The sequence below is a fragment of the Colletes gigas genome, unplaced genomic scaffold (genome assembly GCF_013123115.1).
Source record: "Colletes gigas isolate AHSC1104 unplaced genomic scaffold, ASM1312311v1 Colletes_gigas_Sc00004, whole genome shotgun sequence".
NCBI classification, from domain to species: Eukaryota; Metazoa; Arthropoda; class Insecta; order Hymenoptera; family Colletidae; genus Colletes; species Colletes gigas.
The window spans coordinates 9,736,964-9,762,223 of record NW_025106633.1 but is presented as its reverse complement, the minus strand read 5'-3'; the positions used below and the strand labels follow the sequence as shown (position 1 = coordinate 9,762,223).

Genomic DNA, 25,260 nt, shown 5'->3' with positions numbered 1-25,260 from the left:
AATGTGTACCCTGAGAAAACCCGGGGACGGTTACTCGGTGCGATAGACTGTAAGCTACTTTTGTAGAAAGGTGTGCCTCTTTGCTCGTGGGAATTTCCGAATATAAAATCAACTCGTATGTTTGCGCGGTGTCTTTATTTTTTTTTTTAGCGTAGCGACGTCTTCTCTCCTTCGTAAAGACATCGTTGTCGTAAAATTGTAAATTCATGGGAACGACGATCGTCCGATAAGTTGCAAAGAACACTTTGACCAAAGGCTCGCTGGAAGCACGCGTTCCACGTAGGATTCGATTTCGATTTTTATTCGCGACAACGCATTATTTACCATCGCGTTCTACGAGTTACCTTTAAAGACGAACGTGTCGCGCTCGAGAGATAAAGCACGTTGTCGCTGGACAGGAATTTTTTTACACTCTTTTTTCAGAGCAGTTGTAGGTTAGAATACAAAAGCTGGATTACTGTGATTTTTCCACGTTTGCGGGGAGAAGACACTCGCGTATGAGGGTCCCGTAGGCACGTTCGCGATTATTGTATCTTCGTTACCGGTGCAAGAAGCCGATCGAGACAGACGTACGTTAGTTTTATTAACGTTAATCGACGCGAGATTCGTTTGGACGTGGCTCCATCGAGCCAATCAGGGTCGCGTTCCATTTTGTCGAGTTGGCCTCATAAGGATTCGGCTTGAGGAGATTCGAGAGGCCTTCGAAGAACCTTACTCGGCGTAATCTTAAACCACTGCTAGCCGATTTCAAAGTGCTCTCTTGGTACATTCCTCGGATTTTTCTCTCGCTCCCTCTCCCTCTCCCCTGTCCCCCCTTGGTCTCTATCTCCCCCACCACGGCAGCTCGGTCGTTCCTGCTCTTTTCCTTCCCACGAAAGAATGCAGCTTTAGCTGCAGCAACAGCAACGGTGGCGGCGTCGTGCGCGCGCGATGCAGTATGGCTTCCCCTTTCTTTTTCTCTCGTTGTTTTATCCTCGCCGCTCGAGATTCTCAAAGACGTTGGACCGTGAACGGACGTAAACAAGCCGATCTGGATTATGCAAAATGTCAGGCGGCAAAGGCCGATTCAAGAATTTTTGTCGAGCAACGTTGCCCTCTTTGCGGGGATCAAACCGACCATCGAGAGGAAAGCTTTTTTTTCAGGTTTCGATCACGTTGTATTTTTAACCACGGGACACGCTTCCCGATTTATTTCAGTGTTTACTAGTATGGATTTTATCTTAACCTCTGGCCAATAATAATTTGCGCTACGAACGGAGGGGTACAGGGCCGAAATATAAATGGAACAATTTGACGCGTTTAATCGTCGAGAAGTAGAAAATATTGGTTTTTGTTTCTTCGTCGGTCGTAATCATCGCGAACGATTAATTGTAGTTCGAATTGGTCGTATATTCTTTGACTCCGACGCAGATTCCATTCGGTATATACAATACCATGCAGGGTGATACGATGATTCTGCGCGGAGTCCATTATTTTGGTTTCAAATAACTAAAACGATATCGTTCATTTCGAACCGAAAAGTTCCATAAAATGCTCGACGATACGTACGCCGGGGTAGAGTTCGACTACGGATATATACTCTGCCCGAATATCATCCATGCAATTACCGAGCTTTGTTCCCCCTCGAGGAAGTTTGCGTAAAAACGGTTCTTTCGTAGGACCTAGCAGTAGCCTCTTCATTTTGTTTTCAAAGAAGCGTCTCTCAACTGGGTCGAGATTACGTAACAAAAAATCCATCCTCGGATATCAATCCTTTGCAAGTTCGTCCGGTCTTTGTGATAAAATTCGTAAGACGCGTCTATAATTTTCAACATGCTCGACGGGGCCTCTTTCTTCTCAGTAATTTGTACATGAAAATGGAATACGACCGAAGGGTAAATTCGATTTAGTGTGGGCGAGGATTAACCAAACAAATTTACACGCAAAACTAAACAACCGTAAAAAAAGATCGTAAACCACAAATAAAACTACGTTTCACCGAGTTAAAAAGTTTATTGGTTACCGGTAAAACAAATTTGATGTATATTGTGTAAACTAAACGTATCGAAAATATTTTTTTTATTATATAAATTCCAAATTATTCGCTCCGGTGGCAAACACGGAAACGGATTTTTATACGTGGTGTAAGATTTTGGCCGCGACTCGTCGTTGCGCGAATAAAAAAAAAAGTGTGGTTTATCTTCGGAAAGTTGGCGGGTCTTCTCGAGAAATCCGGTTACGGAATGAGAGGGAAGAAAGGAAAGGGATAAAGAGAGAGTTAGCGATGTAAATAGGCAAGGGACCGAGAGCACGCGGAGCTCGATCGCAACTTCCGGCATTCGGATTACGTTTCCGCGGATTGTTTCTCTCTTTTCGAAAGAAGGTTACGGGGCGCGCGTGACCGATCGTTTTTTGGACCAGCGATGGTCGATTTCGAACGGGTTTTCTAGTAGATCAATCTGTCATTTAATTTCTGATTGATTATTTTAGTTATTTATTTTTCAATGTGGCGTCTTAATAATTAAATTCTAATTGATTATTTTATTTATTTTTCAAAGTTGTGTCTTAATATTTAAATTCTAGTTAATTATTTTATTTATTTATTTTTCCATGTTGCGTCTTAATAATTATATTCTAATTGATTATTTTATTTATTTTTCCATGTTGTGTCTTAATATTTAAATTCTAGTTGATTATTTTATTCATTTATTTATTTCTCCATGTTGCGTCTTAATATTTAAATTCTGGTTGATTATTTTATTTATTTATTTATTTTTCCATGTTGCGTCTTAATACTTAAATTCTAATTTATTATTTTATTTATTTATTTTCCCATGTTGCGTCATAATTTTTGTAGATGTCCCGTCTTCCAGGGAATCGAAACTGGTCGCTTCGAATCCGAATCGATATTTCCAGGAGAATCGAACGTTCCTGTTCGGGCCGCGAATAATAGATTTTTGGGCGGGAAGATCGATAGATGGGGAAGTTGTGAGGAAATAAATTAGGGGAAGCAACGTGATCGACGAAGAAAAGACCGGTCGCGTCTCGGCGTAGGGAACAATAAAGACGCAGTGGGAGGGGGGGGTAAAAAGAGAGACGAAGGAAGACGCGGAATGACGGTTAGAAGGAAGAAGTGAAAGGGAGCGAGTGTAGAGAAGTCGAGAGGACAAAGAGCGGTCGGGGTCGCCGGCCGTTTGTTGTAGGTGCAGCCTGTATAGAGCCAGTGTCTTTCAGTTTACGGGCCCGAACTGACGACCCTTCGCGGAAACCTTCGAACCAGCCGTCTTCGATCTTTGACCACGAGATGTCGCCTGAAGTTTCCAACGAATTTTAGTTGACGCGGCGACTCGGTCGAGAATAAATCTCGTCGGTTTGAAAAAAAAAAAATTGAATGAAATTGAAGAGACGCGGCAAGGAAATGGTTAAAGATTTCTTCGCGACGGAGAGTTTTGAGAGACACTGGCGTAGAACACGGGCCATAGACCCATGGGAAGACATCAGGGTCGCCTCGAGCGACCGCCAGGCCCCGGTGCTCGCGCTACGCATACTTTTTTTTTTCCCCCTCCCCCCGTCGCTCGTGCGTTTCAAAGAATCGAACCTAATCGCTCGCCGGTCGCCGTAATCTCTCGCGATAAGCTCGTATCGATATCGTATTCGCGATAAAACCGAAAAGGCGCACGTTTTTCCGACGATATCGCCTCACCTTATCGCCATTCCCGACTGAATCGAACGTAAAATTCTATCGAAGTCGTCGTCGGGGGCCGCTCGTAAGCTTCGAGATCGAGTTCGTTTGTTCGATAGAGGAGAAGTAAGACGGGGAAGGCTTAATCTCTTTCGTAGTAGTTAAAAAACGCGCTAGGAAATTAAGCCGGATTCCAAAAGAGCTTGCTTCGAAGCTTTCGACCTGTACGATATATTTATTCTTCGTAACGTGTTTCCATTTTTCTTTGGCGTCCCTCTGCTATTCCGACTATTTAATCTCGCGACTTCAGCTGCGTTTATACGTACGCAAAATCGCTACGTTCTACGAACCATTTTCTCGTAAGGAAATGCAGCGACAAATAAATAAACTGAAAATTAATTCGTACGGTATTACGGTGAAATTGATTATTAGAAATAAAACTTTTTTTTGGTATCGTGGGCTCCCCTTAACGCGGTACGAAGTCTTAAAAAGTCACGCAGCCGTGTCGATGACAAAAGTTCCTGTTCCAGCTCTTGGATCCGGGCCGGGACAGGCCGCGCCAAGTCAGGTCGGAGGAGGGAGAAGGATTTCAGGAGTGATTCATTCTCTGCAACGTGCAATACGTTCTTGTCGCTTCGCCTGGAACTCCCGAGAATGACTGAGATTTTATTCTCGGTATTCCTCGTTCGACAAATAGACTTCTACCATTTTTGGTAGAAACTCGCTACACGCAATAAACATCCAACTTTCGCGTAGAAAATGTTCTGAAATATCGTTGGAAATTTTTTGTTTTTATTTAACGTGTAATATCATAATGCATCGAAAGAGAAACTTCTGGTTTAACACTTTGACTGCCACGAACTAAAACAATTAATTCTCGAGTTTGAATGTTAAAGAAAATAAATTTTTTTCATTCATTCATTCATTTATTAACTTTAGTACAAAGATGTAATATGCAAGGAACTGCAGATGTGGATTTACATAGTCAAACATTATCGCTTATTGTTAGTGAATGTAACAAAATAAATTAATTTACAATATGTTGCAAGGATAATCGTAGACTTTCTAATGATTGATTGATTTGAATAGGCTTCGTAAATTTTAACTTACAAGTTAACTTGTTAGTTACGAACGTAAGTGCTACGTGTGCTAAGTGTCCAAAATCGATGTATTGGGCTTCTAAACACTTTTAGGATTTTAGACTGGCAGTAAACGTGTTAAATATAAGAATGTTGAAGCTTGTTAGGCAGATATATGAATTCTCTTGCGTCTACGAATATAATTTTGTAGATTGTTGGATGCAGCTGCGCAAGATGTCGCAGAAAGTTGCGTCCCGCGTCACGCTGACACGATTTCATTAGTTCTAATTGTCTGAAACGTAAAATAGAAATGAAATTACTAAATTGTAAGAATTGTCTTATTTTCGGAATTCTTAATGCAAAGAACAAAATCTGATAACGCGTTTAAGCGAGATTGGCATTTTGGAAAACGTGTTGAAAGTTTTAAATCGGCAATCATCGTATTCTCGATAGAGAACTTCATTGGTTACGATATGCAAACAGTTTACTAATGGATAAAGTGTGCTTACAGCTATACTCGAGCTAATCAAGTATTCCTGGTCCGTAAAGTAACCCCTTCTCTCGTTCGTGGAATCGACTTTGAGCAGCTGATGCCTCGCTGTCGGCTCTCCGAGTCTCTTTACGCGATTCCCTACTCCATCCCGGCACGCGTACTGTTTTTTTTATTGTCTTCAAACGTGTGGAAACTGTGATATCGCCGGCCAGTAATTATTTCCAGGAACACCGTGGATTTTCTCAAAGCTAAAAAATCCTTCGCGTGGAACAATGCAATTTTAATTCTTACTAGTCTCGGAATTGTCGAATTCGTAAGATTCGTTATTATTTTAGGCGTTCTCATTCTCGCGGAACGCCCGTTTGTCTACCACACTGGCATGTATAGTTTTGTTTGAGGAAGTAACAATACGAAGTCCGTGGAGCCATATTGTTTCCGGAAAACGCGTCTAATTTCTATGAACCACTTCTGAAATTGTCTGCTTTAGAAATATATTAGTAACTTTACGAAAATAGAAAAAAGAAAAATTCTTTGTCAATGGTTCCAAGAACAAATTCGCCAGAATTTTATCTCGATAATTCTTTGTTAAACTGGTAATTGTTGCACGAAATAAAGAAGAGGAATTGGTAGCATGAAATCCGAATCGTTAAATTAATCGACGAGCGAAGAGTTCCGTTGACGATATGAAACTGTATTTGTCCCAATTGTGGCATAAAAAAGATATATGGGTCAGAAGTGACGTAGCTCCGCAGGCGGGTTGTAAAAAGAGGTGTTTTCCCAAACGACGTACCAAGGAATCTCCCCTCGAAACGCGCAAGAAAAATTGACGTCGAACGTCTGCTCGTTGATCAGTTAATTCTTTGTGCAATTAAAACGCGAGGAAAACAATGGGGAGCGAAGAACGAAGAAAGAGAAGCGCCGCGGTAATTCGCGTCGGTGCTGCGTTATCGCCGAATATCGTTCTAATTGGTCGTGTTCAGCTGTGCTGCTGGGACCATCGAGGTTTAGAACTCTGCCGGCGCGGCGGCCCGTCTGTCAGAAACGACCGCTCGAAAACGATGCTGGCGTTCAATCGCCAAGCGAAATACATTTGCATTTGGAAATCGTCCGCCGTCGGCTGTCAGTCGTTTATGATGAACGCGATTCCGTGACACGCGCAGACAACCGACGCGAATCGCGTGTGCAGATTTTCAGACCGCGTTACACGTTTAACGATAAACCGCCCTCGAATTTTGTCCAACGGCCGCCGAAAACAATACGACGCGAAACAGTAACGATCGTTGTTTAACACGTTCACTACCTGACCATTGGAAACTGCCGTACGCACTAGATTTATTCTCTTCAACGTCCAATATTGATAATTAATTTTTTTAGCGCCTTATTATTTATTAAATTCGAAAGGGAAAAAGGAGTTCGGCCATTCCAGGGAAATATTGTAATGGGGGATTCTAGAGGCCAAAATAAGACAAAAACAAAGAATACCAATTTGGTGATTGAAGCTTCGTTAAAAAGTTATTAATTAAATTATTAATAATGTTTGTCCACCTGCATGAATTTTTTTCTCGAAAGTGCGTAAGATTTCGAAGGTATGTCTATTGACCAAAAATGATTGTAATTGACTCCCACAACCGAAAATATTTTTTTTACTATGATTTGAAATTTTTTAATTTTTACGAAAAATTTGTCCACTTACTGAATTTTTTTCTCGAAATAGCGTAGGATTTCGAGGATATGTCTGTTCATAAAAAATGATTGTAATTGACTCCCGCAACCGAAAATATTTTTTTTACTATGATTTGAAACTTTTTAATTTCGACGAAAAATTTGTCCACTTGCTGAATTTTTTTCTCGAAATAGCGTAGGATTTCGAGGATATATCTATTGACCAAAAATAATTGCAATTAACCCCTGAAACCAAAAATATTTTTTCCAGAACGATTTGAATTTTTATTTTTCGCCGAAAAATTTTCCGATCGGTATGGAACTATAAACGTTAATAACTTTTTAACGAAGCTTCAATCGACAAATGGTATTCTTGATTATCGTCTCATTTTGGCCTCTAGAATCTTCTATTAAAATTTTTACCATGGATGGTATCGAATACTCTGTATAAACAGTTTGAAAAATAACTTTTGAGAAAAATTGGCGCAACGAGAGTGTTTGTTAGTGCTCGAATGTTGCTTTGAACGTTAATCTTGGCGTTAGAAGACGTGAATGGCCAAACGACCGCGTCGGATAATGGTGAACTGTGTTTTTTTGTTCGTTGGGTAGAGGTAAAATGGCGCGTGGTCGGCGTACGACGCAGGACGAAATTAATTTTAATTAATACAAGCCAGTCGAGAAAATACATTTCCCTGGACAGTCGATACTCCTGCGAGATAACCAGCAACGATAGCAATAAAATACAAAGTACATTTTAGCTCTCTATGAAGCGCCGGAGCGGCGGTTTTATTTCGAACGCTGCGCCACGGGTTACGGAATTCATGGCGATTTCGAGGCGCAATTATCTTGGCAAAACGCGCAAAACGCTGCATTATCGAAACTTTTTTGCCGTTTTTACGCGGGCGCAGATAATCCTGCTGTTCGGAAGAAATACTTTTAACGACGGTACGTGAGATTTCCCGTTACGATAACAACGGCCAACGATTGTAAATAGGCAGAGAGCCGGAACGGAACAACCCCCGAGCGTCGCGAAACTCGATCCGTCTGGTTTTCGGCCGCGATGAGATTAACTGGCGTCGATATCACTTAGCCAGCTAACCCGAGACGTTATAAAAATTCATAGGCGTACGGTCACGGTGTGACTCTTGTCCCTCTAGTTTCAGTTTGCCTTCTCCCGTGAAGTTTTGTTGTCCGGAAACGAGCTTTACGCGTCTCGTTGCATTCATAGCTCTAATTACCCGCGACTGCTGTCGGAGACGAGAGAAAGAGAGCGACGGAGAGAAGGGAAAATTACCTTTCCCAAGTTCCCTGCAGTTTCCTACTCGAATAATTTACGTTTCATCCCTTATGCGCGACATCGTTCGTATTTCGGCCAAATATCGCTATAAAATTGATCGCTAAAAAATAAAAAAAATACAATTCGTGTAAACAAGCGTTTTAATATCTTCGTCTTCCGTTGCCGCGTTCCGTCTCATTTCGGTTTTTACGGTTATACTTAAACGAAGACGAGTGTTACATCTTTTATTTCCAGGAGGGTCTCGATCGTTTACCGACGGAAAATTTTATTCGTCGAATCATTAAAACGAACGCGGCCACCAGGCAAATAAACGAGCGATTCTTCCTTTGAAAATCGTTCGAACGTTTATCGAGTCGTTAGGCTGGTTCGAATTAAAAGTACTCAGGAATTGCGGTCGATTGGCGAGCGAGTCGTAAGTCGGTATACTGCTGCTGTTTAACAACGAACAGGCTTTTGCAGTTGCAACGTTTCTCGGGATTTGACCGATTTAGTGTCGCGCTCGGAGTTGTCGAGGACCTCTCCTATTCCAGTTCTGGAAAAATATCGATCTTCGTAACCATTAAGTAAATAAACTATTATTATTATTAATTTTAGAAATCTTACTGCATGTCGTCGATCAACACGCACCTGTTAACCAGTTAACTGTTTCTGACGAGTATACTCGTCGTAAAAATTGTGTACAATTTTTTATTACGACGAGTATATTCGTAGTAGTGACAATTTGCAATTTAAAATATATTCGTAAACTTCAAGATGTTTGAAATAAAAGGAACAGATAAAAGTTTATAAATAATTAATATAAAAAAAAAAAACGTATGAATTATTTTTCGTATATGTATAGTTGCCTTTTATTAGTCATTACTGAAGCAATTACGGATTCATGTCATTGGTCTTCAACTTGCAAAGTTCAGTAACATTCTCTAATAGCAAATTAAAGTAAGAAATTGATTTTTCATGGTTTTCTTTCATTCATATGCAAAATATTTATGTTAATTTAAGTAAATAAAAAAATAAAAGTCATTTTATTACAACCTAATTTGATGTTACACATACTCTGTGTTCGACGAGTATACTCGTCGCTAAATTTGTGCGACGCAATTTAGATACTCATTTTCGACATAGGTCGAAACAGTTTAACGCGTACAGATGGCGTTCGAGAACAAAGTTTAAGTTCATCATGGCAATTAACGTTATTATGAAAATAGTCGCGTTCAAGAGAAGCGTTTCCGGGCGTCTAGTGACCGGAAATTGGAAAGTTGCGCGAGAAACGGAAACGGCAAGATATCGGGCTTGTCTGAAGGCTGCAAGTTTTAAACGAAAGGACGCCGGAGGGCTGCAAAGAACGGGGGAAAGGTGTCCTGTCGTGGCAGGCTTTCGTTTCGTTGCGATACTCGTGGTTCGATGTTAAGCGGAACGACTTTAAGGGGTCTCATGTGAATGGTAGAAAATCATTTCTCTTAATTTTTTTGAAGAAAGTGTTACATCTGACGTTATGATTCATTTTCGCAGTTTACTTGGCTGTCCTTTGGGAATACAGAATAATTTTTATTAAATGTGACTAATCAGTAAGGCTTTCTGGGATATTAGGAAATCGGTTGAGGATTGTATACATATATAGCAACTGAGGGGTTGGTCGAGCGCATGTGAGAGCATCTGGTGGCGAGCATGAGAAGCGACGCCACATAACCTTTAACTACTGACGTAGGTGATCGCAGCTCTCAAGGTTGACTAAATCAAAAACATCAAAAAGATTTACTATTCATATGTGAAACAACGTGTAAAAGTTTCAAAGCAATCGAACGCATAGTTTTTCAGATTTTATCTACGTCAGTTAAAAAAGTAACGTTAGAAACGCATTTAAAGTCTGCAAGATTATTGAATTACCGCGAGGGTTATACAAAAAATGATCTACAATCCACAATACTTGACATTTATCTCAAAATTAACCAGTACATTCTTAAATATACTTTCAAAAAATGAAATAAAAAAAATTGATTTTTTTTTAGGTCTCGCATGAGACTCCCACGTTAAATCTCGATACACCTCTCCTCGCTATCTGAACAGTCGTCGAAAGCAGCTTCTTTTACTATCCGTACCTTTGGGGGGAGCCACTCTGCTAAGAAGCTCGAACTCGCTGGTCGATATCGATATCGACGCTCGTATTTACACGTCATTTCCTCTTTTTATTCCGACCAGGTCGTTCGAACGCTCGGTAACTATCGTTAAAAGACGCGGGCCGCCGTGTAAACACCTATTACTCGAACTTTACGTTCCACTAGTCGATTCGCGAGACATCGATCACACCGGAAACGCGAATACCGCGGAACGATTCGACGTTGCAGAGTACTCGATGGTGCCTACTCGACGACCCTCGTCTTGCCTAACCGTGAATATCGCTTGTCTCTGCAGAATTTCCACATCTTTACACTCTCAGTCTTCTTCCCTCGTCTCGGGTTCCCTTTCTTTGCTTCTAACCCTTTTCCCCTCTCGAGCGTTCTCGCGCGAAACGTTTCATTCCGTTAACAGGTTCATCGCGGAGGGAAGTTCGGTGGTTGACACATTCTTTCGTTCGCGACGGCTCGGTTACATTCGATGAATTTAAAAGCAAACTGGAAGACGGAAGGCGTTACGAACGCGGAACGAAAACGATATATAAAAGAAACTGTAATTCATCAAACGAAGTAATATAAACGTTATGTGTATGCCTAACAGCAAGAAGCTCACGTATGCATGACGATGTATAAGATGATCTCGTGGTATTAAATCTATCCTGTTTACGTTTAAATAAGCGATTGCAATAAGGATCGTAGTATTTATTTGGTAATGTACAAAACTAGTATGTATTATCCGTAACATATTTTGCATTACAACGTATCAGGGGTTCCATGCAGGCGTTGACGCGTAGAGACAAGAAGAAAAAGTAGTTAGAATTATTGATTCGCGATAATTATAGGTTCGATAGGTGGGGACGTTGTCACCGTCGGCGACGATGGATTTCCCATTTATTTCTTGTAACAGTTTTCAAACGTCGCTTTCCAGTGATGCTTTCGAGCAAACGTGCTCGGGGAATCCCCCCTCCTTGTCTATAACGCGACGACTCGTGGCTCCCCGGTCCTTCCAGGGTTAAAGCCCTTTGAGTCATCGCGGCCGAGAGGCGACCCGAAAGCCGAGAATTTCGAAGGAATCGTGACCGATCGCGAACGAGTTCTCGCCGCTTCGTTTCGCGATATTGTTCGCAGGGATCGGCTACGGTCGAAAGTAAGTGGAAGGTCAGCGACTGACGCGGAGCTGTAGTACGCGCGACGGAGTGGTAGTACTCGAGCACGAGAGAACGATTGCCACAGCGCGCGAGACTAGAAATGTAAGTTAACGCTCCGGTCGTATACTCACGGCAACGTTGCCTGTACCGGGGACACCGCGTCCTCCCTCCTCACGCTGTTCCTTTTCTTTTCAGCCCGCGACCTCGACTCTTCTCTCTGCCATCTTCCTTCTACGCGCGCGTCGCCTCCGTTACTCGGCGTGCACGACGGTTACAACGCGAGCACGTTCCAGCCAGAGCTAAGCAGAACCGGGGAAAAAGGTTCCCGATGACCAGAACTTGAGAAAACTTCATTTTCTCGTCCCGACCGCCCGGAGAACCGGCTGTTTATTGTTCTCGGTCGAATCACCCTCAACAACGCGATCCTAACCTATCGTAGTATCACACATGAGGCATACGAGTAGATCTTACACCTTTTCGACTTTCGTGGCCCAATCTGATTGTCATATCGATCGGGAAATTTTTCGGCGAACAAAAAAAATTTCTAATCGATTTAAAAAAATTATTTTTGATTGCGGGGGTCAATTGCAATCATTTTTGGTGAATAGACATAACCTCGAATTCCTAACCATTTTCGAGAAAAAAATTCGTGAAGATGGACAAAATTTCCAGAAAATTAAAAAATTTCAAATCGTCCTGAAAAAATTATTTTCGGTTGCGGGGGTCCAGTACAATCAATTTTTGTGAATAGACATACCCCCAAAATCCTACGCACTTTCGAGAAAAAAATTCGTGAAGGTGGACAAATTTTTCGAGAAAATTAAAAAATTTCAAATCATCTTGGAAATATTATTTCCTTTACCGAAAATATACTGTGTGGTCAGAAACGTTTCCCCGAAATTTCATGCGTACCTCGTCTGTGGTAATACACATTGTAATCTACTTAATCGGCGCGAACATAGAAATAGATCGATGGTAATTCATTTTCCATGAGAAAATCTCGATTCCAATACCATTTTGTTTCAAAGTTTGTTCGAGTAATGCCCGTGGACACGGAGGACGCGCGAAAAACGGGACGTTCCGGCGAGATACGACGGAAACGAGTTCCATTACTTTTTTTCCGTTTCGCCATTTTCTTTCGATCGTTCCCGAAATCCGTGGATAGCGTCTCGTCGGTGGAGTCCGATCTCTGGTCGCGCGTCGTTCGTCCCTGAAAGGACGATACTAGTTCGACGAAACCGACGGGTATCGGATCGCCAGCAACGGTGGAAAAAGATTATACGGGCTACTCGGCGTTTGTATCGCGCGGCGAGTAAGTGTCGCGTACACGACGCCAAGAATAAAAGAAGAAGATTGCAAAGGAGCCGGTTGCGCAGGGTATGCGGTTACCGTAGAATGCGATTCGCTCGGGACGCAATCTTTCGCGCACGCACTTGTTCCGTTTGCTGTTACACACGCGTATCGCAAACACGACCTTCTCTCGCGTAGATCTCGCACACCCTGTGGATTGTACGTTTACGCGTTCGTACACTTGGGTATTTTTTTCGGACCGAGTACGTACTCCGGAGGAGCTCGAAATCGGGCAAAACACGGCTCTGTTCTCGATCGACGACTCGTAAAATTAATTAACGCGTACCACGTTGGAGAGAATTCGCTCGATCGAGTAAAAAATTTCCATGTGCGATCGCATGCATTTTTCGTATCGATTTGTGTAGTTGGGCGATAGGGGTTTGCGCGGAAATGTCAAAGGGTAAGAGAGAGCCTTCGATACGTCGCGTCGATACGGTTGCACCGGTTTTTCTTTGAGCCCCGTTGGCCGCCGTAACGTTTCCCCTCGCGTCTTTTTCGACGCTTTGTGACCAGTCGGCCAAACCCGTCGTTCATTTAATCAGGGCGAACGTACGAAAGAAAGACGATTAAGGGGTAGCTTCGTAGTCGTAGAAAGACCCGAGAATTGGGGTACGGGGGAGGGGGCGAGAGGCGCCCTGTGCTTTTCGAGCTCGTTTCTTCTGTCAGTCAAGGCGAACGAATTTCCTGTCGCCAATGAAAGACCTTCTCGATTACAGGATGACTAATCCAGGAAGACGAGCGATTCATCGATGCGGTTGAAACCGTCCCACCGTCCGCGTTGATGACCTAACGCGTATCGTCGTATCATCAGAGTTCTTCTTTCGTTTCGACGCGTTCTTAGAATTTTATTAGTAAGCTTAACCCGTTCACTGCCAGATCAAAACCGTGTAATAGTCTGCAAAAGTAAAATTTTGATTCTAGACCATCGTAAACTACATAACCTAACATTTCTTTCGATACTTATTTTCGTCTAGTTCCGTAGTGATAAATTCTGTCACCCATCTATACTATTGCAAATGATCAACCATCGCCCAGCGTCCCATACGTATGTAGAAGACCTATTCGATCCTGAACTAGGTTAGAAATCTTCGGAAAGCGAAATATCGAGCTACATAACCTAACATTTGTTTCGGGACTAATTTCCCTCAACGTCTTAACTTGAGAATTAAGTTTTCTAGCATGATAGTGGTAAATCCTGTCACCCATATGTGGGTTAGGTTAGGTTAACACTTTGACTGCCACGTCACCCATATATGGGTGACAGGATTTACCATTATTATACTAGAAAAATTAATTCTCAAATTAAGACGTTGAGGGAAATAAGTTTGAATAGAATGTATGAATTTCAACAAGGTTACGATAATAACTGCTGAAAGAAATTTTAGGTTATGTAGCTTGCGATGGTCTAAAAACAACGTTTCACTTTTGCAGAATATTATACGGTTTTGATCTGGCAGTGAAGGTGTTAAAGTGTTAACCTGTTATGGAATCTTTCCGGTACGAGTCGAATTCGATGAACGGATAAAATTATTCTTCGATAATTGCAACGAATATTCTATACAAGTAGTGTCCAAGAAACTTTTACCTAATCGCGTTTTCACACTGTACTCGGTTCGACAACTTTCCGAAGAAACGATCCTTTACGAGCGTAATCGACTCGCGCGAAAGGAAAAAGCTGTCGGCGTGTAAGAGGTGATTCCGTTGCGGAGGTCGTATCTCGCGATTACGATTTTACGGTTAACCGAGCACGAGGAGAGGCGAGATCGCCGATCGCCGGTCCGCGTTTTGTTCGTATTCGTGCTTACGTGTTTCTCCCGTATGTATTTAGAAATCTGATATCGGTCGCGGAAACTGGAGGAAGAGATTTTTTCTCTCTTTTTCTTTTTCTTTTACGAAAGTCGTCTTTCCGCGGTTTCTCTGGAAACGGATTCGTAAATACGGCATCGAACGAGACGCTCCGCGATCGTGTTCGCGTTCGCCGGACGAACGCAGGCGCATGCGCGTCAAGCGTTATTACGGCATCGTTTCGACGTCGAACGAGTTTCTACGAAACTAACCTACAAGACGCCTCGTATCGCCGTATTCTCCGGTAGATACCCGTACATTTGGCAGCCGGAGAGAAACGAACCCGTCAGTCAAACGTCGCGAATATTAGTCCGTCGGAGAGTATATTGCTTGGGAATACGAGCGATTAGTGCGTTGGGGTAATTGCATGCCGCGCAATATGTTTCGAATACGTCGGTGTTTAGAGGCGTGTTCCTATCGATAACGTCATCGATAACTATCGACGATACGAAAACACTATAAATAATTGTATGCATCGGCAAGTTAAATTTACCTTAAAAGCTCGTTAAACTGTCAAAGTAATAACGCTCTAACAAATATTGGAATCATTTTATTTTGAGATGCAAAACTTACGGGGCACGATTATGGCAGAAATGTCGGTCAACGGACAAGTTTAGTCGGACGTATTTACCTAGAGATATTTCATATAAAGCGTAGTTAATAGAGTGTGATTCACCGGTGCGGTGACATAACGGAACAGAGACGAATATTTCCAAAAGTTTATAATTGCAGCTGTTAAAATATTCATCCGTATCGGCAACTTCGGTTTCGAACGAATGGATTATTTCTATAAATAGGACGCTGTTCGAAGCGCACTGACACGCTTTTTGCTATATGTTTCGGATAAGAATAAACAGATATCCGATTCTCGTTTCCGCTAGTAGGTACGCTAACTTAACCGGGGTTCGTTCGTCAACGATCCCGATCGATTTCCGACGCCAAAATTAGCATATTGTTAGGAAGTATTCGGACCACGATCGATCCAGTCCGTCCAGAGAAACATTCGGCGATAGTTTCTTGATTTAGGGAGGCCGGGGGTCGTCTCGAGCTTTTGCTAATTTCGTGCCCTGTGCTCGAGATTAATTACCCTAACCTATATTACGCGTTTCCCCATACGTTACGTGTATATGCCTCCACGGTCGAAGTCGGGAATACCTAAATTCCTCCCCCGTTCCCCCAGCGATCCTCTTGGAACGAAATTTACGGTCGCTTTGTCATCCACGCCTGGAAACACGATCTCTTCGTCTCGTTTCCAACCGAGAACAACGGCCAAAGAAACGTCCGCAGCTGTCTTCTTTTGGATATAACGCGGGTTATTTTTAGCCGTGTTTTCTATTACTTCGATAAAGGAATGCACCTCGACGACGACGACGCGCGTTATTTTTACCGAGAGCAGCTTTTTCGAACCTTTTATCGTTGATTCCTAGCCCCGCGCAATGTTTATGGTCCGGTCGGGGGGGAAGCGGATTCCGTGAAAACGTTTGGACCCCGCCAGCCTCTAACAGGTGTCGCAAACATCTTTTCCTTTCCTTTCCGCGAAATCCTCCGTTTCGTCCGATCGAGGAGCGTTCCTCCTCGATCTCATCCGTTGTTTCTTTTCGCCTGTTTCGTTCTTACGCAGCTCGCTGAACTTTTCCCCCCTTTAGTTTATCCCCGGGTTCTTTTCTCCTTTTGCGCGAAGACGTCTACGAGAGTCGTTAAAGAAATAACAATGGGCGAAAGGATCATCGAAAGTCCGGACGCGCGGTAGCGAGAAAATACTATATACGGTTTCCGTATCGAAACGTTCCCTCGATCCTCGTCCGTTAATGGCGTTTTTGTTGTTCCCGACTGGGTCACATTCTGGTGTTTTTTTTGTTTGTTTTGTCTTTCATTCTCAGCAGTACACGGATCTTTTTAAGAAACGAGTTTATCGTTCGTCTGTGCTTCGTTTTCGCGCGACCGTTTCCTCGCGAGCGGCAAAGCGCAACAAATACGCGCCGACCGTGCCGTTTCGTAGCTCGAAATGTTCCCCGGTCGTACGTGCTGGCACGTCCCGCGTGTTTAGAACGCAGACGTGGCTTGCACCTCTAACGAACCGCTCCGGAGAAATTAAATATTTCTTCTCGTACTTTTTAACGCGACACCTTGCTACAACCACCCCCTCCCCACTCCCGCCCGCGTCTCCGTTTGTTCACGATTTTTTTCCTAACTCGAAGCACGAATCGTTTCCTTTCTCGACTTCCACTGGAAGGGAATCGACCTATTCGATTCGAGAAATTGAAAAAAGTCGACGTCCCACTTATCTATCTTCTCTCGGTACAAATCGTTCCAAATATACAACGTGGCTCCCGTGTTTGTGTGTACAGGGTGTTTCACTTACGATTTAATTTTAAATAATTTTTCAAACTTATGCAATTTAATTCCAAATAATTTTTCAAACTTATGCAATTTAATTCCAAATAATTTTTCAAACTTATGCTATTTAATTTTGTTTTAAATTTGTTCGTACAAGGAATGGGCACGAAAAGAATAGATTTGTTTCGCGAATACCTTGTGAATTAAAAAATGTGTTGATTTTAATTTATAAGGCTCGATGACGAGTGAGTGGAATCATAATTGTGAAACTTGATATCAAGAACTTGTCACGAATCAGACACGTCGTTGTACGACAAGGGGTTAAATAACTCATAAATTATCTGTTGTACGAAAAAATGTTTCAGATAAAAGCTACATGGTTTACAGGAGGACTTATAATACTGTAATCGGTTTTATGTTATTTTGCTTCTTTATCGAGATACGGAGGTCACTTTTAGTTGTTTAAATTGAATGGTTAATATTTTTTATAATCTTATTTACGTTCTTATTAAATTCTAAAAAATAGGGTCTACAATAAATAATACTGGTAAAAATAAAATATCTTGTATTAGAAAAATGTTATCCAAAACATTTATGAGTTATTTGAAATCAGATAGGGCCCACAATAAATAATACCGGTAAAAATAAAATATCTTGTGTTAGAAAAATTTTATCCGAAACATTTTTTCGTAAAAATACTTTATGGGTTGTTTGAAGTCATCATGTTACGAGATTCGGTGATCGAATCTGTTGCGTGTTGTACGACGCGAGTTAAATTCTTTTCCAAGTATTCCAGGCTGTTCGAACGTCACCGGAGAAACGCAGGGGCGCGTCCCCCCCGTGTGTATACGAACGTCGGTAGAACGAGAGGATGTAATCCCCGGAAGTTGGTCGGGATGAAAGAAATTAAGGGGCTGTGTTGAGTTTATTTTTGGATCTTTCGCCTAAAATAGTCGAGGACCAGATACACCCCCCGTTCGCACGCGGCGCGCATCGACGGAGTCTTTAGCCGCGATGATAATGGTAAATCGATACATAGTCGCGGATGTAGTCGAAGGAAACAAATGTCGAAACAAAAAAGGCACCGGGGAAAAGCTTTAGCGGCGCCGTTTAAAGTCACGGCGGATGCGACGCCATACGAAGTGTGGAATACTTTTTCTTCGAATGGCTTATGTATTTATGTATTTAACCGGTTACCTATTATAGTTATCTGACGAGTATACTCGTCATGAAACAAATAAAGAATTTTATGTTACGACGTGTATATTCGTCATGATGAACAAGTAGTGACGATTTACAGTTTAAATCGCAATTTTAGTGAAAATTAAAATACATTCGTAAACCTCAAGATGTTTGAAATAAAAGTTTATAAATAATTAATATAAAAAAAAAACCGCATATAGTATGAATTATTTTTATAAATGTATCGTTGTGTACATTTTTTTTTTTTAAATAATATTCGGAAAAAAATTCTCATGTTTTTTTTTTCGTTCATATGCAAAATATTTATGTTAATTTAAGTAAATAAATAAAAAAATTAATGTACAAAAATAATGTAAAAAAATATATTTATTTTATTACAACCTGTGTTTGACGAGTACACTCGTCGTCACTAAATTTCTGCGACGCAATTTGGATACGTATTTTCCAAAGAGGTTGAAAGAGTTAACTGGTTAAATATTTGATCACTTAGTAAATGTCTTCGAAGAAATGCAATTTAGTACTTTTTAAAAGAAACATCATTTACTTAATAATTTATTTACGTTTCGTGTAAAGTAAAGAAGGGATACGCGAATAATTACGGTTACGTATTGACGTAACTAATCCGGGGCTCACGCAGAATCCTCCCCAATTGTTTCCGACGGAGGAGGCCATATAATTGGAGCGTATTAGTTTATTATACATAAGCTTCGACGCGAATTATGTACGTGTTTGGTCGTATGCGTTTGAAATCGTTGAGATTCGGAGGCAATGTCGAAGACGTAAGATATATGTCGTGGAAATTCGAGAGTGGATGCGAATATGATGCCAAGATCGCGAATCGAGTATGCCCTCGATGGGAGAGGCGGTACTCGGAGCATACGAATCGAAGGACCTTATTTATGCGTACAACTTGGAACATCTGTGACACGTAACTCCTTAAAAAATCGCTAATATTTTAATGAGAAATCGTTCGAGATTGGAAGGTTATATATTAGATCGATGGCTTCTGAAAAGAAACGAATCACAGTCTAAATATACGATTCATTAAGATAGAACGAACTCTCATGAAAGGCAAACTTTTACGCGTCGAGGACCAAGGAACAAATTCGTTAGGGTCTTGGACCCTTATCTCCGTTACTGTAAACATCCGGCCCTCGATTCTGGCCCCAAACTTACAAGAACTAGGTCTCTTAAAATAAGTTTAAATTTTGCAACCACAAACGCCGTGACAGGACATACATATTGTAATATTAAAAAATGTTTTTTCATCGAAGCAGCGAAACTTTCCTTTTAAAGATTCATCGAATACGCTTGCTTTGTTCTGACCTATTACTCTATTACATGGTCGTACAGAGTGTATAGAGTCATTAGATGTGACTGAACGTGTTCTACAAGCACCGTTCATACATATTTATACATATACATTGTAATGTACCTTATCGACGTAGACGTATAAATAGATTGACACGGTTATATATTCTACAACCGAATAACTATTCTACGCTCACGATCCAACATTCCCATCGAATATGCTTTTCAGGGTCTACCAACTTTGAATGAAATCGTAACACTTTAACGTGGGCCCCCGGACCTGTTAGGTTAGTCATCGCATTCCTTCGGTGTTGCGTGGTCTCGAATCGCTTGGAATCGTCCCGTAACGCATCGAGAGGGCGTCGTCGTCGAGATTTCTCGGGAATCGCGTTATCGTCGATCGAAGATCTCGTTCGTCGAAGGACTCGGAGGACAGTTGTGGCCGGTGTGACGCGTTTTATCAGGGCGCGGCACTCGGAATCGAGCAACGCTAATGACAGTACCGCGATACTAAACCAACTCAGAAAGAGAAAGAGAGAGAAAGGAGAAAGAGGCTTCGTCGACAGTGGGGTAGCACTCTCTCGTGGTCTTTGCGATTAAATGGTGTGTGCTCGCGATCGAACGGGGCAAAGTAAGCTTCCACCAACCGACTCTCTTCCTCGTCGACGACTCGTTCCGCGGCGCTCGCGTCATAATTTATCGTCGCAGTCATTAGCGGTCTCGGCGAGTTTCGCGTTCGCCGCGTATATCCTCCACGCACGGCCCAATTTACGCACGAGCGTAAATTATTGGCGCGGTTATTGTCGCGGTGAAACGGGTAAGGACGCGCCACCGACCGACGAATGGATTCGTTCGCGTTTTAGGAAGTCGGGGGTTTTGCTTAACTCCGCAACAAATTAGCCGCGCGCCGTTGCCCTAAACCATCCGTTACACACCAACGTCCCCGTTTTCGTAACACGGTTGCACGCGTGCTGCAAATAACTGATAGATAAAAGGGGATTTTTTTTTTCGTTAAGCTTGGAATAATTTGTTGAATGTCAGTTATGAGCACGAAAGAAAAGGAGAGCATTTCATTTTGAGCCTCCTAGCAGGCCGTGCCTTAGATGGTGCAACTGTAGAGGAGCGTATATAGGAACGGAAGGTCAGTCTAACGCTTGCGCGAGAGCGTAGCCCTCTGGCGGCGAGTACAGCTGGTAGCGCTGCAACCGTTGCATGCTTTGAAGAGTTCTTGCAATTGGATCGGATAAAAAGTTATTTGCGTTACGAAGATTAAGAAAATTGTTACAAATCGAATTTAACCGTTGTCACTCCGAGAATTTTATAAAGTGATTTGTAGCCAATTTAAGGTTGACAGATTCCTGCCGCTTGGTGTGATAAGGGTTAATTTAGTTGGAATTATAAATAGCTTTTATCGATAGGTCGCGCGCAGCGTTGTTGACCGGACACGTATCAATTCGTCGTTTTGCGTTTAGGGAAGCATAGAGCTTGAAGCATCGCGAGAGATAACGAGAAAGCTAACGAAGAACAAGTTTAACTTGGCCGAACGTTCACCATGGAATTGCAAATAAGAGAAAGTCAACTAAGCGTCGAGTCGATTGCCCGTTTATCCATTTTCGATGCGCTAATGAATTTTCATCGATACGGTTCTCTCAAAATCGCACGAGATTTCGAACGCACGGTTTCTGTACGCGTTTATGAATTATTCCGATTTTAATTAACATCGCTGAGTGAAAGGAATCACGAGAACGTAACGTTCCGGGGGCATGAAAATATCATGAGATAGTAGTATCTCTGAAGAATAGTTCGAACGTAGTTCCGTGATTAGTACGTGCAGTATTTAACCGGCCTATGTCACGTACATAGAAATGTTCCGGCTATTATAGACACAGAGAGTAATATATCCGACGAAGTTGATGAGATAAATGTCATTGTGTTTGAATAATAACAATTGTGTTATCAATTAACATAAGGAGAATTACAACCGTTCAAAATTGTGTGCAAATAAGGTTATGTTAAGAGCTTACTTGCATTTAAACTGACGATTCTGACAACGCGAGCAAAAAGAAGCGATTACGAAAGATCATGAATCACCGTGAAAAATCACTGGTGATTCACAAGTAGCAGTTCCAAGCCTTCTCTACCGGCTGATTAATGCTTCCACGTACCAGTCGCTATCTTAAAACGCTTATCATAAATAAACCAAAGATTGTGGGGTTTATAGTAACGTTAATGTCATCGAAGAAAATTCGCAAATAACATCTATCGAATTATCGATCGTTTCCAATTTCACCGTAATAATCCCGAAACGGTGCAAGATATTACGGTATTCGGCACAGAATCTACCTGTTTATCTTATCTTGGAGATGTTAACATTCTTAAAGAAGTTGGTGGTTTCGGGAGATAACGGTTGGAAGAGCGGAATTTGTTAAGAACGCGTTCGAGTCGACGTGGAAGCGGGAAAAGCTAACGCCTGTTTTCCGGTCGTGGACCGCCGCGTACGGTTATCGGTTATCGTTATTGGTAGCGTGCACAACGATGGCGGGGGAGAGGCCCTTAGCTCGGGCTGAACGTTATCCGAATCCGTCTTTCCCCCTCGTGAATGATAAGACGCGAGTGGCTATCCCAGCCGGTTATCCGGCAGCAGCTGCCTCGAACGAGTCCTACGTATTTATTAATAGATTACTTAGGAGACGTGCCCGGTCACGCACACGTGCACGCCTGTCGTTCGAACGATGGGCACACGGGGTGATAATCGAAGGAACGAGCGAACGCGCGCGCGCGCGCAGGTCCGTTCGTGGAAGTTCGGCTCGCTTCGGAGTTGACTCAGACGCGCGGCGGTATACCTGCGGTGACGTCATCGGCATTCTTGTCGGTCTTGTCACGCGTACGATCGTTAGGCTCTTGTACGAGTTCCTTCTCTCTGCTCTCTCGAGTTCTCTATGCATACGGATTCTCTCGAACGAAGAATGCATCGGTCACGACGCGGCGGGACGATTATCATCCGCGAACCGATAGACGGTGCGGTTTCACGGGCCACCGAATAATTTCTCACGAGACGCGGTATTTCCCGGCAAACGGAAACGGACCACCGCGGAAGAACCGGTGCGGTGCGGTTATCGCGGATCGATTCGTATAACCGTGTAATCGGAGAGGTTAGGATCGAAGGAACGTCCTGCGGTGACGCGCATTATCCGACGATCGATCCCAACGAGGCGTTGTTATTTTAACGAGGAACGACCTTGACGAAAGGCGGAGAAACTCCCGAGAATCGATGAGCCCTGTAATTGGTCGCGACGTTCGTCGCGAAATTGGTACGACTCCGCGGAACGTGATCGACGCGTCAGCGAGCCTCAGACCCAAAGAGCGTCGTATAGTTTACCGAACAGACCGTCGAGCGGTTGCCAAACGCGGCTCACCGCTTGCTCGCTCGCTCGCTCGCTCGTTCGTTCGTCCATCCGTCCGACGATTTACGTTTTCTCGTAATCGCTCGTAACCGCGATTGAAATGGACAAGTGCCAGAACGATTCGCGGTCCTTTGAAAATTCCCCGGAACGAGAGCAAACTCTGGTAACTCGATAATCTCTAACCCACCCCCGGTACCGGACGCGTCGCGAAAACAAACGAGATCGTCGTTAATCGCGAACGCCGAGCCAGCCGATTATTTGCAAAGGAAACATTGCCGCGTCCAGGCTAGGCCGTATGATTAAACGAGGACTCTCGAATATTATTCTACGCTCGCGACTAGGGATCGCGGGGAAGCGAATATTATCGGAGAACCGGCGAGAAAACCGGTATTCCTCGTTCCCCGCTGCGCAACTTTTCCAACACCTCCGATGCTCCTCGAACACCCTGTGGTGATCGAAGACGAACCGACCTCGCGCGGACCGAGTGTGTATTTCGAATTCCGAGTACGTGCTTATCCCGACTCCCGTAAAAACAAACCGTACGGAGTTACGATTTTCTCGCACGCGAAATGAACATAGCGCGAGAAATCGTAACGATCTGCCTTACCGACCGTGGCTCGTGAACGACTTAACCTAGAAAAGTGGCCAAACGCCTAACGAGATTATATTTTTCAACAAAAATTGTAACGAAAAAAGAAACAATTATTTCATCTTTGGGATCGTAGGAAATGTTTGTTTTGAATATAGCAAAATAGTGCTCGCGCGTCAAGTCCCATGTCGACGTCATATTTTCGTTTCGTCCGATTGGATAAATCCGCGCGTTAGCATTTCTGTATCGATCGTAATCGTACGATTTCTCGTACACGTAATATTCCGTGTAACGAACGCCCCGGAGAGCGGGTCGTATCTCGTCGTCCTTTCCGGCGTGAGAGCAAACGAAATCATGCCTGAAAAAACATTTTCATCGCGATAGTCGGGGGGCTGTTTTTTTTTTTCCTGGCTCGTCTGTTCGTTACGGCGCTGATCGTTTATTATCCGTCGACGCGACGCGAACGGTCCGGGAAGAGAGTGGACGGTCGAAGAGCGTCGGTGCCGAACACGCACCTGTTACAGCCCGCGCTTACGCGGGATAGGCCGACGCCGGCGTCGTTTCCCATCGACGTGGGCGAAGGTGGGAAATTAAACGTCGAGGAGAAAGAAGAGTCATGAGATAGTTCTTGACGGTTCGACGGGCATGCGCGGCACGGCGTTGCGTCGTGGCCCCTTGGCCGATGCTCTCATGGGGGAGTAGCTACTTAATTGTCCCTTCGTCCCTCGGTATAACGTGAGAACGACGAACAAAGGGCTAGTCGCGTTCGTGAGAAACGCGTTCGATGCGCCACTCGAGCCGCGGTCGAACCGTACCCGCCGATGGGCTGACCTCGTTAACGCCACAAGGTGCATCGGACTCTCCAACCTACGATCCGCCGTTACGCCTCGTCGAACCTTACGACGCCTTCGCGTCTGCCTCCTAACGTTCTATTTACGTTTATCCAACGAACGCCAAATTTCGCCAATATATAAACGATTGTTGCACGTGCATTTAATCGTTTTCCTCTGAGAACTCGTTTAACCCTTTGACTGCCACGTGACCCATACTCAAGTTGAAATGTTAAAAAAAATCAATTTTAATAAGCTTCGTAAATTTGAACGAGGTTAGAAAAGTAACTGTTACGACAACTTTTAAGTTGTGTAGTTTACAATTGCTTAAAGTCAGAGTTTTGGTCTCGTAAACAATTTTAGAATTTTAGACTGGCAGTCAACGTGGAACAATGGGGAAGGAATTAAAAGTCAACTGCTACCGGTCGGTAAAAGCGTTAAAAATAATCCCCGTCGAAAGGCGTGGATTCTCTCTGACGTACCGACGCGAACGTTAAGAACACCGGTACCCTTCTCGGAACATACGCAAACGAACGTAACCCGATACGCAGGGCTCGCAGCCGGACGCTATCTGCCGGCGTTCGTCGAAGTCGGTGGCAAAGGACATTTTCTGGCGAGGAATCGCGATCCTCGAGAGGGAAGGAAAAGATTAGATAATAGGTCCCGGTCGCGTTCCTGGTATATAGGAAGGTAAGGTCGTCGGAAGTGGATGGAGAGGAGCGAGAAAGGCGATACTTAGACGGGTGGTAGTTGGAAGGCAAGGTGCGGTGTCTCGTGGCAGAGCGGCGTAACGAGGTAAAGTAATGGAGATTGGTGTGGACCGTGAGCTCGCGCTAAAGGGGTTGCCCGTTCCGTACGTCTACTAGCTGTCGCGCTCGACGCGACGCCGCGACGTAGGACGCGTCGGAAACCGCGAGCTCGCGACTGGTTCGCCCGCTAG

The 25,260-nt window shown here is 43.3% G+C and overlaps 1 protein-coding gene across 2 annotated transcripts in view; it reads left to right on the top strand.

Moving 5' to 3' along the window:
* Positions 1–25,260, top strand: part of LOC122405064 (DE-cadherin) — an 88,583-nt gene that overhangs the window by 990 nt on the left and 62,333 nt on the right. The gene's annotated exons all lie outside the window — the stretch shown is intronic.